Here is a 16,245-nt window from a genome sequence, read left to right on the forward strand (position 1 = left end):
GCAATGACAGGAGAAGTGAACAACTAAAAAAGTAGTTTGCACATTAAAAGAGGGGGAAAATGATGGAAAGATTATGTGCCAGGGAAAAAGACTTACTAAAATATTGATTACTGTGAAGCCAAGGGTGAAATATTAAATGTAACAACAGTAACATTAAAACTGTGAATTATAAGAATTTCACTTACTGTCCAGATTTTTCACTGATATGTTTGGCCTGTTCCCTATAAAATGTGTTGTTTTCTGCCAAATAACAGAAGACTGCAGTCATTAAATGATACCAAACATTTAAGTTTCAGACTTTATGCCACTCAGAAAATGCATGCTAATGCAGAGCATGCTATTCCAGCAATTTACTAAGTTTATAAAAACAATATTTAAAGTCATTCCCAGATTTTGACCCAGTGTCCTCCATTTTTTTTGGCATGTCCATAATTATTGAGCAATGAATTTGATAAGTTTGATCATGATTAGTCTATTAAAATGTAAAGGTAATGATTATGTTGTTAGAAGCATTGAATCATGGTTGTAACATTTGGATATGCATTATTCCATATACTGAACCAGCTTAGTGTGAAACACATCTCCGAATCTTACCCCATGTTAATGCAACAGACTGCGGGATTTACAAAATGTTATGTCTCTTCTGGCATATGTCAACATTGTGGAAAGAGTATCCCGAATTCATCCTTCAGCCAAGTAACTCCAAAATGCCAGAAATAATGTTGTCCTTAGATATCAGTATCCTGGAGGTTTAATCCTCATCTCCCATCTGGATGGTACCTATAAAGCATTAACAGTCAAATGACATTTCTGTAAACTTGAATGGGACCACACAACTTCTAACACTTCAAATTTCAGAGATGGGTTTGGAATCTGCATGAAGTAACATAATCAAAATGTCAAAACTGTAACCACCTACATTAATAAATCTATTGAAATCTTTACATGGAGTCACAAGTCATGACTAGCAAATTTAGCAAAAGTAAATTAAATATGGCAGCAATATGCATGGAGCCAAACAGGTTTTAGTAAACTTCAGAAAAGTGTTTACTATATACCCTTTAATAGAATAAGAGCATATAGGGTGCCTATCCTTAAATTATACAAATGACAGAGTAAGAAAAAAAAAGAAAGAAAGAAAGCACAGTGAAACATATTCTTATGCATTATACTTGGTTATAATATTCAGCATTTTATCACATACTGTCTCTCCGCAAGTGTTTCACTTACATTGCCAAATGAGTTTCTAGTTTCAACAATGCTTTGTCAATGCATCTTCTCATAAGTAGAGGCTTTTTTCCTGGGGTCTTGAATTTAAATCTGCATAGATCTCCATTCTTCATCATATGCACTGAAAAAGCATTGGCAAGAGCTTCATCCTTATATTGCCAGTTATGTTCATAAATCCCAGTTCTTATATGTCTTTTTCTCTTTCAACATAAAACTTTCCTAGGTGCAGATCAACATATACTACCAAATAGTCCCACAAGTCATTAAATGTTTCTTATAAAACTGCACCAGATGTCTGGATTTGCAAGTGCATCTGTTTGCTTAATAAAACAACTTTAATATCCACATTATATGACCAGCTCTGTCCACAGACCCTTTTCTCTTCTCTGTCTTGGGAATTGTGCATACTAATATATCTGTCAGGTTTCACTGTTATAAAAGACATCTGCAAATCTTTCTAACTTCTTGTAGTTAGACTCTTTATTCAGTAAAATAGTTTAATTTTATTAGTATTGATATGTGACTCCATTTTATTAGAATTATTAGAAAGTGCTCTATTTTTGTAACCATCTTTTAGTAAATCACAGCTAAAACAGTGACACAGGAAAACACCATTAATATAATAGAAAACAAACCATAGTAACATTTTTTATGGAGTATACACATTTCCTTTTTCACAATTAGTATTCACTCTGCTCTTCCATAAATTCATTTCCTTCCTTCCTTCCCCAAAATCTTCCCAATTCTCTTAAACATTATTCTGCATAGATTGTTCCCACAGATTCCACTTACTTTGGTGCAATTTGCTTGTACATTTTTCTAAGGATCCCTCCTCCAGTTCTTTTATCTCCATTACAGTATTCAGCATTTCAACCACAGATAGTTTAGATTCTGATTTCCATTTTCTAGTCATTGTTTTTTTTGACAGCCTATAGTATTAAACTTAGTAAGACATTACTAATGCCTAGGCATTTCATAGCCTATGTCCTAGCTCAAAAGAATAATTTTTCAGTTATATCTGTGATGGCCCTACTCTGGGCCAGTGATCAAGGAGCCTCAGTCCTCACCACTGACAGCAGTGGGGAATCTTCACTCAGAAAAAAAAAAAATAGACACACACAGTATTTTATAGGTTCATAGGTAAATACTAGGCTATCTGTCCTAGGGCATTTATAAGCCTAGCCAGAGTGCATTTGGCTTCCGCCTCCCTATTAGATTAGCCTACTGTGCCTCTGTAAAGTTGGTCACAGAAGGTACCCTTTTAAGATTAGTTTACTGTGCCTCTGTCTAGCAGGGACACTGAAGAGATCCCAGGGGTGAATTTGCGATTTCCCATCCACGCGTCCAGATTTCTCTTGAAGAGGGTCAGCGAGGGGCTATGTCTAACATGAATTGGGATTCTATTCCAGAGTGAGGGGGCCTCTGGGAAATGAATCTGTCCCTCCAGCATGTCCTATTTATTTTTGTGCTGAGGTTTAGGTCCCTGGAGCATGTAGCTCTAAGGGACTTGGATTTTTTGAGGTGGAGCATGTCCATTAATTCTGGGTTTGGCATGGCTTTGTACATCAGGCATAGATCACCTCTGAGTAGGTGGTAAGCAACTGAGTAGAGCTGGAGTTTCTTTACTCAAGCTGCATAAGACATCTGTTTGTAGCCCATGATCCTCTTGGTGAGGTACTTTTGGGGTCTCCCCAGTTGCTGCAGGTGTCGGGTAAGGTACATCCCAAAAGGGGCATTGTATTCAATTATGGGCCTGATGAGTGATGAGTAGAGGGGCACAATGACCTCTCTTAATCTAGATGCGAACCCTTTCGTGATAAAGTGGTATATCTAGAAGGTCCTTCTAACCACTTTGGCAACGTGATTATCAAAGGAGAGATTACTATCTATGTTGGTCCCCAAATCTCTAATTACTTCTTCCGTACTTAATGGATTACCACCTATGTGGTAATTTGTGGGCACCTTGTTTTTCCCAAAGGGGATGACTATGCACATTTTAGCATTTAGCTTGAGGCCATGGCTCTGGCACCAAGCATCCATCTCTGTGAGACCCTTTTGGAGGATGCTTGTGTCAGCTGGAGATTAGATTATGGCCCCCAGTTTGCAGTCATCTGCGAACTTTGTCAGCAATAATCCCCCCGTGTTAGCCTGAACCTCAGAGAAATATATACCGAACAAGAGAGGTCCCAAAACTGAGCCCTGTGGGACGCCACTTGTAACTGGTTTGGATTTGGACATGGCACCTGTGATTCTGACCATGTGGGTTCTATCTCAGAGCCAGTTTGCAACCCATCTTGTGATATAGGGGTTGATATTTAAGCTGGTAAGCTTATTTATGATGCCCGAGTGGGGTATTGTGTCGAAGGCTTTTGCGAGGTCCAGGTAGGCTGTGTGGACTACCTTGCCCTCATCTATGGCTTTGGTAACTGTTTCAAAGAAATCAACTAGGTTTAAGAGGCAAGATCTGCCCTTAACAAAGCTGAATTGGGTAGGGTCCAGTGTCTGGAGGCTCCCAATGTCTTTGTTTATGAGTTCCATGATAATACGCTCCATAGCTTTACAGACCAGACTAGTCAGGCTTAGATAGTTTCCGGGGTCCGTTGTGGCACCACCTTTGTGGAGTGGAACCACTATAGCTGTACGCCATTATTTGGGTACATATCCTGTAATAAGGCTAAGTTTGAACAGTGACTTAATGTGAGGGTTCAGTTCTTCTTGGAGCTCATGTAAGATACAGCCTGAGACACCATTCGGTCCCATAGATGCTGTGTTTTTTGCTTTGGAGAGGTCAGCTTTCACCTGTGCATCTGTGATGTCAGGGAGGTTACATTCAGTTGGGATAGGCATTTGCTCCTTTGGGGGGGAAGGGGGGGGGGGGGTTTGAGCTGAATCTGTCTGCCAGGATGTTGGCTATGTCTGTAGGTTCGGTATATTTTGTACCGTTATGCAGGCCTTTGTACCGTTAAGAAGGCCTTGTGATTATCTTTAGTGTCTATGGCAATTTTTCTTTCGAAGCTGGCCATTGATGATTTTATGAGGGATCGAAGTTTCTTGCTAATACTGATCAGAGATGCCTTCCCTTTTTGGGATTTTGCTCTGTCATGTAGTAGCTTCCTCCTTCTGTTGTATAGCTTATTTATGGCCGGTGTCCACCAGACCAGTCTCCTGCTTTTGGAGGAGTGAGTCTTGGTTTTATTTGGGATAGCATGATCCATGCATTCCTGCAGGTGCTCATAGAATGCATTTGTAAAGGATTCTGCAGATTGGGCTGTATTATCCTCTGGCCCAGTGGCTTTGAAGGATTCCACCTCAGTCTTGAGAAGTGCAAAGTTGGCTTTTGAGAAATTCTTTACAGTGATTTCCTTGGCTGGGGCTGGGGATGGGATATGAATGTCCAGGGAAATTTGTTTATGGTCTGATCTTACCAATGAGGGGTTTACCTCTGGTGTGGAACATAGAGTCCCCGCGTTGGTGATGACCAGGTCCAATATGTTGTTCCCTCTTGTGGGAGTGGTGACCAGTTGTTCCATTGCGTTAGAGTTTATAAATTCAAGGAACCGTTGGGCGAGGGTGTTTGGGCTTGAGTAGTATTCCCAGTCAATGCTTGGGTAGTTGAAGTCACCCAATAACATAGTGTTTGGAGAGACCTTCATATTCTCCAGTGTTCTCAGGAATGCCAAGTGGGGTTCCTGTAATAGGGAGGGTGTTCTGTAGCAGGCTACAAACTGAAAGGCAATTTTGCCCGCTGTTAGTTGCACATGGATGGTTTCCGATGCTTCGTGCAGTGCCACTAACCTGGAGGTGTAGGTATCTTTGATGAATATAGATACTCCCCCTCCTTTTGTGCTTCGGTCCGAGTTTTGGGGCCAAAACGCATGGTATGAGTTATAACCTGGTAGTGCTGGGGTGCTCTCAGGAACCTTGAACCAGGTTTCTGTTACTGCACAGACATCAATTTTCTCCATAATGAGGAGAGCCTCGAGTGCATGCATCGTGAGGTTTAGATTTCTGGCATTGAGTAGCATTACCTTTGTTTTTTTTATCCCTGGGTTGTCTATGGAGGTGAGTTTGTCCTTTGAGCCTTGCCTAAAAAAGGCACTATGGGGGTGGCAAGAGCCTTGGCCAGTATACAAAAGCCTAAGGGTGACAGGTGCAAGCCGTCCCTAGCGAAGCAACGTGGCTTGCCGAGCATTTCATCCCAGGCTGACAGACACTGGATCCCCTTTGAATGACACCAATACTTTAGCCAATTGTTGAAACTGATCATTTTGTCTTTATACTGTGGCATCATTCTTGGTGAGGGCAAGATGCTACTCAAGGTCAGGGTCATACCAGCTTGGGCTACATGGTCAGACAGCTCCTCTATGTCTCTTTTCATGTAGTCCAGGGAGGTACATCTCAGGTCATTCACACCAGCATGGACAATGACGGAGTCATACTTGTACTTGCTTTGGAGTGACCTGAGTGCTTGCATTATGTGGCGGATCCTGGCACCCGACAGGCAGCTTACAGTGACCTTCTACTTGTTCAGTCTGGTGAGTGGGACATCAGTGTGCCGGACAATAGAGTCCCCTATAACAAGTGTATTTGGTGTGTTGTTTGGCCTTAAGGGCTGTGACTGTGAGGCACACTGATTTTGTGAGATATGTGATTCATGGGTATTGTTGAGGGGTGGCTGTTGCTTGGATATCTGCTTAGGAGGTCTTTGCTGTTTAGGCAGATTTTTATTTAGAGCCTCCGAGTATGTTTTTGTGTGTTTATGTGTTGGGTATGCAGATGCAATAGGTCTGTGTGAGACTGGATTTGTGGTGTGGGTGGTTACCTTTTCCTCCTAACTGACTGGCCAGTCTTGGGTTGAGAGAGCTCTGCCTCCAGTTTGGCTGTGTAACTGCATCTCTCACACGTATTAGAGTTTGTTGGAAGGAGCAGAGGGTTGTCTGTGTACATAAGGCAATTGTAACATTGCCTCAAAATTCCCTGATTCACCAGCTGGACTGGAGAGTAACCTTGAAACTGACCCTTGGACATACCAGATTAGTATAGGGAACTGTTTTTTTACTGATCAGATTAGGGAAGGGAACTGATTTTTCACTTGATCAGGAAGGACCAATCGGGAGCATAATACTTATGAGAAGTCAAGAAGGGTGTAGTGCTTTATTTAGTTAGTGTTTCCTTATAAGAGCTGAGCAAGTGCAGGGCTTTAAAAAGAGAATAGAGTGATTACTTTGAGAGTTTGAACAGTTCTAAGGGAAAAAGTGAAGAGCAGACTTTGTGGAGCCTGGAATAATTTAAACCTGTTTAGGTGGCGCTGCCCGACACTGCTCAGTGTGCAAAACCACACAAAAAGAGAGTTGTAGGGTTTTAAGAGAGAGAGATCAAGGAGTTTAGAATTGACCCAAAATGGCCAATAAAACTACAGCTTCTAGGTAGTAACCACTCCTCCAGGGACAGGCAGGCTGTTCAGTGTTAACCACTCCCACTGGTGAACACAGAGACTTCCCTTTAGCCCAAGCAAGCACTGGCCTTCTAGAAACTTCCAAACAGTTCAGAACAGCAAATCTGTAACTGAACTTTCTTAACTTTCAGAAAGTGGGAAAAAAGCAAGATTTTTTTTTCTTTTTGTTGTAGTTTAAAGTTAGCAGAGATACACAAGTAGCAAAATAATCACAACAGTGCAATAAATGTCCTCACACTTGAGTGCTAGGCCAAAATCAGGTAAAATGCAGTTTTTAGAGGAAAAAACAATTTTAAATTAAGTGCAACACATGAAATGCAGTAAACAGGCTCTAGATGTGTTCCAAGTACTGTTACTGTTACAGATATAAACTTTAGCAAGCCGGAAAATGCCAAAAAATAGGCAGCAAAGCAGTAAAACTTAACAAAAAATCAGAAGAAAATACTTAAAATCACAAAAGTGGCTCATTTTCTTCTCTCAGCATTTTCTCCCCTTAGTAGGTACTTCAGCAACAACTAGCAAGCCTGAAAATACACCAAAACCACCAACCCTCTTCATCAAATACAGTTTCCCTTAAGAGCACACAGGGAATGTACACTCCAGCCTTGGGGCTAGTCTTTCTCACCAAGGCACCAAATGAGACTACCCAGTGACTACTACAGAGCTAAGTCCTTAGCCGGGTATTCCAAACCAAGTCTTCCACCAACTTCTCTGTGAAATCAATGCTCTCACTGCCCCTGTTCAAAGTAGTTGTCACACATACTCACTTTGCAATTTGATTTTCACGCATACACACACACACACACACACACACACACACACACACACACACACACACACACACACACACACACACACCCAAACACACACGTGAGAAATGCTGGCTTCCACCTCCACTCAGACTATAAGGTAGATTCACTGCCACCAGAACACCTGAAGCTAGCTACTTTAAGACTCTTACAAGGCTACCCAATTACACTTAGTAAAATTAATACTTATACAAATGGTAGTGTTAATCATGCAGCAAGACTTTCAGGAACATGGAGTCACGGTGCCATTAAATAAATGCAAGTACTCTCAGAGGTTAACTATTTTCTAAAAGACCAGCCACAATGAAAGGTTCAGGTGTATTTAATAATAAATAATAAAAAACATGAAAATATTGAATATCTATTTACAATAAACACCAGAGTTACAATCACAGAAAATATTAAAAAAACATACAGATGGAAAGACTCAGACAGATATAGAAAAAACAACATTTAGCTAATCACACTATATTTTTCTAATTATATGAAGAATTACTGTTCCCTAGTTACTTACCAAAGCAAGGCAAGATAAATGGATGAGTGTCTCTTGTGTCAGGTCCAAAAACAGAGTGCACACATTACATCTCTCACTAGTATTCAAACACAATTTCAGTGCTGGCTACAGAATTACATCACATCTGGTCACCTGACTCTGTAGTTCACACACCACACCCTCACTAGAAATTGGGCCAGGATCTGGCACTAATGCATCACAATAAACACATAGAACTTTAGGTAAGGTTTATTACAGCATCTAGAAGGTATATAACTATTCTAACATTTCCACTCTTCCTGCAGAAACTAACAACCATTTTCTGTTACCCCAGGGTAGCACAGACATTGTGTCCCTGGCTGTATTCAAACCTGTGCAATAAAATCTTTATGGCCTAAACCAAATCATTTAATTTCAGGCTATTTTTCTTAAGGTTAGCTGAGCTGAGCTTAACCCTTTCCCTTCCAGTATCCTCTGTTGAAAATCTATACATTTCATCAGTTACAACAATACAGTCTGACATATATGTATATTTCTTTTCTGTCCAGCAGGACCCACTGTTGATACATTTTTAACACAAGTAACTTTACAAATATATTTTAACACAAGCATCTGTACAAATCAGGTTGATATTCAAATGACATATAATTCTTTACAAAACTCTAGCTAGCTATGATGCCATATGTTACACATGCACTGTCCTACTCACACTGGCACAACTGGCACTACCTCACATCATAACAATATCAACCAATGCACGTAAGTATTATTCTTTGTCACTTTTTTGGGAACTCTGCTTGCTTGTATGACCTGTATTTATGGTTTAGCAAGTCAATGGTCTTATTTTTTGTACATATTACATTTTTGCATTTATGATGTCCACTATTTGTACTTTATTTTATGTCTACTTAGTACTGAATGCAACATTAATTGTAAATACCAAATTGTTTATACATGTAAGTGCCAAAGTTTATGTAAGATAAACATTTTCTCCCTGGACCTCTGCTGAAAAGGGGCTATTTGTTAAACCAGAAAGAGCATGCTGGTAAACAAATGCTAGTGAATAAATAAATAAATAAATTTGATCCCACAACATTTGTGACAAAACACTGTAGTGAACGTTAACATCTGCCAATTTGTTATATTCCTAGAACACGTTTTATATTACCTCTCACTTTTACATCACACTTTTACATCACTTTTCTAAAATCTGCTGAGGATATAAAAATATCTATATAAACATCTCCAACCAAAAATCCAAACCTGTTTAGAGTCTGTTGCATACCTGAAAGCCATACAGATGGCCTTCCATGTTTCCTCAATAAATTGCTTTCCCACTCTCTCTCTTCCTGATCTTTTATAACCTCCTCTGAATGATTCTTAAAGTTGTTGTGCAATATTTTATATTCCCTACTATTTGTGCATTAAGCACTCTAATTTGTTTATCATGATTTTTCCTGTTGATTTAAAGTACAGTGAACTGTAGTAAATGCTTCCTGTATGTTCTTCTTTCATCTACAGAAAGTTTTTCTAGACTACAATCATTATAATATCCTTCATTAAAGTTGTTTGAATGGTGCATGAGGCACTTTTTGCACTGTTTGGGTAACCTGGGCCACTCAGTGGCCTTATAATGAAAACTTTAGTTAGAAATGCATTGCATTTTTACAATATTAACAGTATGCAACCAGACATTCTTAGCTACAGTTTAATCTTTACTTCCATTGTTAAAAACATTTTCCATTCAAATGATACAAGAACTGTCAGATCAGCTGAAATGTTGCCATTCATTAACAATTACAATAAACAAGCAACTAGTGACTGAACTTCACTCATCAATAAATTCAGGAAATACTGAATCAGAAACAATGATTCTATCACAACCAAAGTGACACATAGCTCAAAACACCAGTGTGCCACCAAACAACAGCCCCTAAGGCAAGACAATGTACCCAACACTTTAGTCATAGGTGACTCTATAGTCAGGCACACTGACATCCCACTCACCAGGCTGAACAAGGAGAAAATTACTGTCAGCAGCCTGTCAGGTGCCAGGATCTGCCAAATAATGCATGCACTCAAGTCACTCCATAGCAAGTACAAGTACAACTCTGTCATTGTCCATGTTGGAGTGAATGAATTGAGATGTACCTCCCTGGACTACATGAAAAGAGACATGGAAGAGCTCTCAGATCATATGGCCCAGGCAGGTATGACCCTAGCCCTGAGTAGCATCCTGCAATCACCCAGGATGATACCACAGTACAAGGACAAAATTACTGACTTCAACAATTGGCTAAGCTTCTGGTGTCATTCTAAGGGGATCCAATATCTGTCTGCCTGGGACAACATGATCGACAAACCACAATGCTTTGCCAGAGATGGTCTGCACCTGTCGCCCCTGGGATTCAAGATACTGGCTAAGGCTCTTGTCACCCCTATAGTGCCTTTTTTAGGCAAGGCTCAAAGGACAAAACCACCACCATAACAGATGTAAACATGCAAAATCTGAAGGTAATGCTGCTCAATGCTAGAAGTCTAAACCTCAAAATGCACTCTCTTGAGGAATGGTGAACATCAATATCTGTGCAGTAACTGAGACCTGTTTCAAGGCTCCAGAAAGCACCCCTGCAATACCAGGCTACAACTCTTACCACACTTTTCGGCCACCAAACCAGGATCGAAGCACTAAAGGTGGAAGGGTGTCCATATTCACCAAGGATATTTACACCTTCAGACTAGTTGCCCAACACAATGCATCTGAAATTCTACAGGTACAACTAACACTAGGTAAGACTGCAATCCAAATTGTACCTTGCTGCAGATCCCCCACCATGCCCCAAGATTCTCACTACACCTTTCTAAACATACTAGATAATATTGAGATACAAGCAAACACCATAATACTGGGTGATTTCAACTACCCTGCCATTAATTGGGAAAACTACTCAGGTACCATCACCTTTGCCCAACGGTTCTTGGAATTTATAAATTCCAATGCCCTGGACCAATTAATCCATAGTCCCACCAGGCTCAAATATCCTAGACCTGGTCATTACCAACATGGGAGATTGATGCTCTACACCAGTGGTCACCCCCTCGTCGGTCAGATCTGACCATAAGCTAATCATCCTTGATGTCCACATCCCACCCTGCAGTAGGGAAACCTCCATAAAAAAATTATCCAAAACCAACTTCATGCTACTCAAGTCAGAAGTGACAAACTTCATGACACATGCAGATGGGAACTGGAAGTTCGACTGCTGAATCCTACACTAAGGCACTGTACGAGCACATCCACTCATGCATGAATCATGCCATTCCAAACAGAACCAAGACAGTCTCCTCCAAAAAAAGGAACCCAATCTGATGGTCCTCTGCCATAAATAAACTATACAACAGAAGGATGAAACTGCTGCAGAAAAGAGGAAAATCTCAGGATGCAAAAAACTCCCTTACCAGCCGCAGTAAGAAGCTGAGATCCCTCATAAAATCTTCCAAAGCTAGTTACGAAAATAAAATTGCCAAAGATTCCAAGGACAATCACAAGGCATTATATAGTTATGTCAAGAATCTAAGTGGAAATGCTCAGATCTGCTCTGAGCTACAACAGAATGGCATTAAATATACTGATCCCAAGGATATTGCCAATATCCTGGCAGATCGATTCAGTGCCAAATTTACCCCCTCTCATCCCCTAAAGGGATCATCTCAATACCAAAAGATTGCCAAATTCCAGTACTTGTGGCCACACAGGTAAAAAACACACTCTCCAAAGCTAAGAATACAGCATCCATAGGACCAGACAACATCCCAGGCTGTGCACTACATGAACTACAAAATGAACTGGCACCTCACCTAAGTGCCATGTTTAATCATAGCCTCACCTCAGACTTCGTACCAATGAATGGCGCACAGCTACAGTTATCCCACTCCACATGGGGGGATCCACCTTGGATGCCGGGCACTATCATCCCATCAGTCTGACAAGCCTGATCTGCAAAGCAATGGAATGCATTATCATGGAAGTTATAAACAAAGACGTTGGCAACCTTCAAACACTGGACCCCAACCAGTTTGATTTCGTAAAGGGCCGATCTTGTCTCCTCAACCTGATTGACTTCTTTGAATCAGTCTCCAGAGCCATGGAAGAGGGTAAGGCAGTCCACACAGCCTATCTGGACCTCACCAAGGCCTTCAACACCATCTCCCACTCTGGAATCATAGATAAACTTACTAAGCTGGGCATTAATCCCTATGTCACTCAATGGGTTGCCAACTGGCTTACTGACAGAACCCACACTGTAAAAGTAGCTGACTCAAAATCCAGCTCCAGATTAGTGACAAGTACCTCAGGGTTCAGTCATGGGACCGCTCTTGTTTGGCTTCTACTTCTCTGAAGTACAGGCCAGCACTAAGGGACTCTGGCTAACAAAGTTTGCAGATGACTGCAAACTGGGAGCCATTATTGAATCCTCAAATGATGTGGATATTCTACAAAAGATCCTTACAGAAACAGATGCTTGCTGCCAGAGCCATGGGCTCAAGCTCAATGCCAAGAAATGTATAGTCATCCCCTTTGGGAAAAACCATGTACCCCTGAATTACCACATAAGTGGCAGTACACTAAACACCAAAAGTGTGATAAGGGACTTAGGGACACAGGTGGACAGTGGTCTCACTTTTAATAACCACATAGCCACAGCAGTCAGGAAATCCTTCTATGTGGCACACCTCATCACTAAAGGCTTTTCATCCAGAAAAAAGGAGGTCATTGTCCCATGGTACTCATCCCTCATTAGACTCATTATAGAGTACAACGCCCCATTTGGTATGTACCTCACAAGACATCTGCAACAACTGGAAAGGCCACAGAAATACCCCACTAAAAGAATCACAGGCTTAAAGCAGATGTCCTATGTTGACCATCTAAAAACTCCAGCTATGCTCTGTCACATATCGCCTACTCAGAGGTGATCTCTGCTTAACATGCATGGCCATATCAAACCCAGTGCTGTTGGACATGCTACACTTAAAGAAATCCCAATCCTGCAAAGCTACATGCTCCAGGGATCTAAATCTGGTCATCACTATGAACAAAACGTGCTGGAGGGATAGGTTCCTAACCCAGAGACTCCCCATACTCTGGAATAGACTGCCCATGCATGTCAAGCTGAGTGCCTCTTTGGCCCTCTTCAAAAGGAACCTTGACAATTGTATGGGAGATAGGAAATTCACCCTGGGGATCATGTCAGTTGCCCTGCTAGACAGGGGACCAGGGAAGTAAATATTCTGGGAAGAAATAGCCAGGGAATTGATATGGCTAGGCTTGTATAGGCCCTAGGGTCGATAGCCTAGTACCAACCTATGAACCTATGAACCTATAATGCCACATACATTTTTAACTCTGTCCACAGTAATTGTGGCGATGAGGGAGAAACAAGCCAACTACATGAGACAAGCTCATTATAGCACTGGTTCTAGTAAGTCCTAAGTGCGAATATTGCTGTCATAGGATGTCATATGGAGACTATACAGATAAGACAAGTGTAGCAATTATACTTGTAACGTCCCTGGAAGGCTACAACACCACTGAACAAGTGTTGATTATTTAAGAATACTCTATGACTGTGCATGAGTATATCAGGATTTACCCACAGTTGGTGTGATTTGATCACAAGGGCAAAGCAAAAGTAATTAAACAGCCAGCCATGGGTAAATCCCATGATACAGTCATGGATTATTGCTATTATACAAGTTCATTATTTAAGAAAGAAATTCCTTACCTTTCTTATATAATGTATTTGTATAGGGGCGCTTCCATCTTCTTCAGCATTGTCTTCCCTATAGTGATGCGCACTGATGTATACACACATGTGTATGGGGCTTACATTTACATGCTTGTGCAGCATATCAGTGCATTTGAAGTGATGGAGACAATAGAATCTCTGCTGGTTTTTTTAAACAATTAATATATATATATATATATATATATATATATATATATATATATATATATATATATATATATATATTTATGAGGGACAGAGCAAACATATGAGAAAAATCAGGTAGGTTTCTGTTGTTTAGTTTTATAGAATGTACCTGACTTTTCTTATATTTTGCTTTTTTTTATATTTTGCCTGTCCTTCAGCATATCACAACAGAAAGTCTGTCCACTCAATGGTACTTCAGTGGCCGGATTTTTTCTATTGATATATGCTCAATGCTTGATATATGCTCAATGTACTACAAGCATGCATTTTGGGCTGTCCAATCAGTGTGCTCCTTTTGAATAGTAATTATCCTTTATTGTATAATGGATGATTTCATTTTAAATTCATACAGTACTGGCCAAACACCAACTGGTCAAAAAACATTAGTGGCTATAAAACAAAAGTCAAACCGAGAAAGCTGAGTATAGTTTTCTGTGTGGAGGTTTGCCATTGCCCCACCGTCACCGGCAGGAAGCTCTACATTCTGCACTCCCCCCACTTCATATAATCATCAGGGGTCTCTGTCTTGGGGGAAAGAGGAAAACCTCTTTAAGGGTTTCTCTTTGGCAATCAGGCTTCTCAGATGACAATAATGTGCAACCAAATGCCATTCAATCTCATATGCCTTAATGCATAAATCATATAAGATGGGAACTCCATCTGCTTGCAGAATAATATTTCTTTTTCTTCTTTAATACTTTATTTCCTTTTCTAAATTGTTTCCTACATTGTGCACCCTGATCTACAAATGCTCCTTACCAAATGCTCTCTAACAGCAGTAATACAGTATGTTTCACTGTTGCATGCTTCTTGTTGAAATATATTGTTGCCACATAAGAATAAACCATCAACACTTAGTTATCCTGTAAGTATTATGCAAATCAAAAGTTGGTAAGCCATGGCGATACATACTATGGAAAACAACAGCAGTTCAATTGAGTATACTGGGTAGGAAAGCTAAGTTATCCTGCATCTGTTGTACAGATTTGATAGAAAAAGACATTACAGAAATGGTACGCACTACCCGCTGCACATATAAACACACAGATATACAGACAGACAGACAGACAGATGTGCGCACACACACACACACACACACACACACACACACACACACACACACACACACGATGCATACATTCATACAATGTAAATTATGATAAGGTGAATGTGTGTGTGCGCGCGTGTGTGCGTGTGAGTGTGTGTGTGTGTGTGTGTGTGTGTGTGTGTGTGTGTGTGTGTGTGTGTGTGTGTGTGTGTGTGTGTGTGTGTGTGTTTGTGTGTGTGTGTCTTATAACTACACTATAAGGCCATTCTTTGCTAATCAGTATAAAACAGAGCTCCAAAAAAGTCTCAAGAATGGCTGGATAAGCCAGTAGATAGCATATATTTTTTGAAATAATGATCTGAGTTTCTGTGACAAAGTGAACAGATTGCTGTAACTCTCAGAATGTCTGGAAACTTTTCACTGCACTTATAAGCATCTAAAAACACATCAGGGTTCATAGTGTATGCAAGGTTAAGATAAATAGTAATTTCTCCTTCAGATGTTTCTTTTCTGGGACATATGTGGCCCCAATCCAGGCAGTCTAAGTTCTTTCCAAGTATGATACTGCATGTGAAAAACTTGTCGTGAAGTTTTGAAACAAAAGTTGCAGCACACTGTTGTTGAGATGAACGCTATTGTTTAGATGGTTTGTGGTCACTTTGCTGCTGCTTTGAGTCTACGAGACATCACATCTGCACCTCTCTATTGTGTAATACAGTGCAACTCGGTCTGTAGGACTTGTGCTGCTCTACCAGATATGCTTTCTGAAATACTGACATTATTACAGAAATATTGTGTAATAACTAGGCATTGTGTTAGTTATATGTAAAATATGTGAAGAGATTTAGCTCACCGAATCATGCCTTAATGTTTTTTTTCCATGTGTATCTTAATGTGACACTGTGTATGTAATTATAAATGCACAGTGATGTAAATCAACCTAACACTGATGCCTACAGTATGGGTCTCCACTGAAAAAAGACATTACAAAACTAGATCTATGCAGTCAAGTAAATAAAAACAGGTAACAACATCTTGGAAGAAAGCTGTGGTGGCTGTACTACTCAAAGAGGGCAAAGACCCTTTAAATCCAATGTCATGTAGACCAGTTTCAATTCTAAACCACAATTATAAAGCATTTATGTGTATAATAGCTAACAGAATGGCTAATGTGTTGGTAAAACTGATAGATATGGCTTAATGTAATGTTGTGG

The 16,245-nt window shown here is 40.3% G+C and overlaps 1 long non-coding RNA gene across 1 annotated transcript in view; it reads right to left on the bottom strand.

Annotated features, from left to right (window-relative positions):
- Positions 1 to 211: 211 nt before the first annotated feature.
- Positions 212 to 16,245, bottom strand: part of LOC122809535 — a 453,055-nt gene continuing 437,021 nt past the window's right edge. Inside the window, exons 3-4 of the long non-coding RNA XR_006365919.1 lie at positions 595 to 780; positions 212 to 240 (exon numbers count right to left, since the gene is read on the bottom strand). This is a non-coding gene — a long non-coding RNA (uncharacterized LOC122809535). The remainder of the gene's footprint in view (positions 241 to 594; positions 781 to 16,245) is intronic.

The sequence above is a fragment of the Protopterus annectens genome, chromosome 8.part0, assembly GCF_019279795.1.
Source record: "Protopterus annectens isolate FY-2018-M chromosome 8.part0, PAN1.0, whole genome shotgun sequence".
Lineage (NCBI taxonomy): Eukaryota > Metazoa > Chordata > Ceratodontiformes > Protopteridae > Protopterus > Protopterus annectens.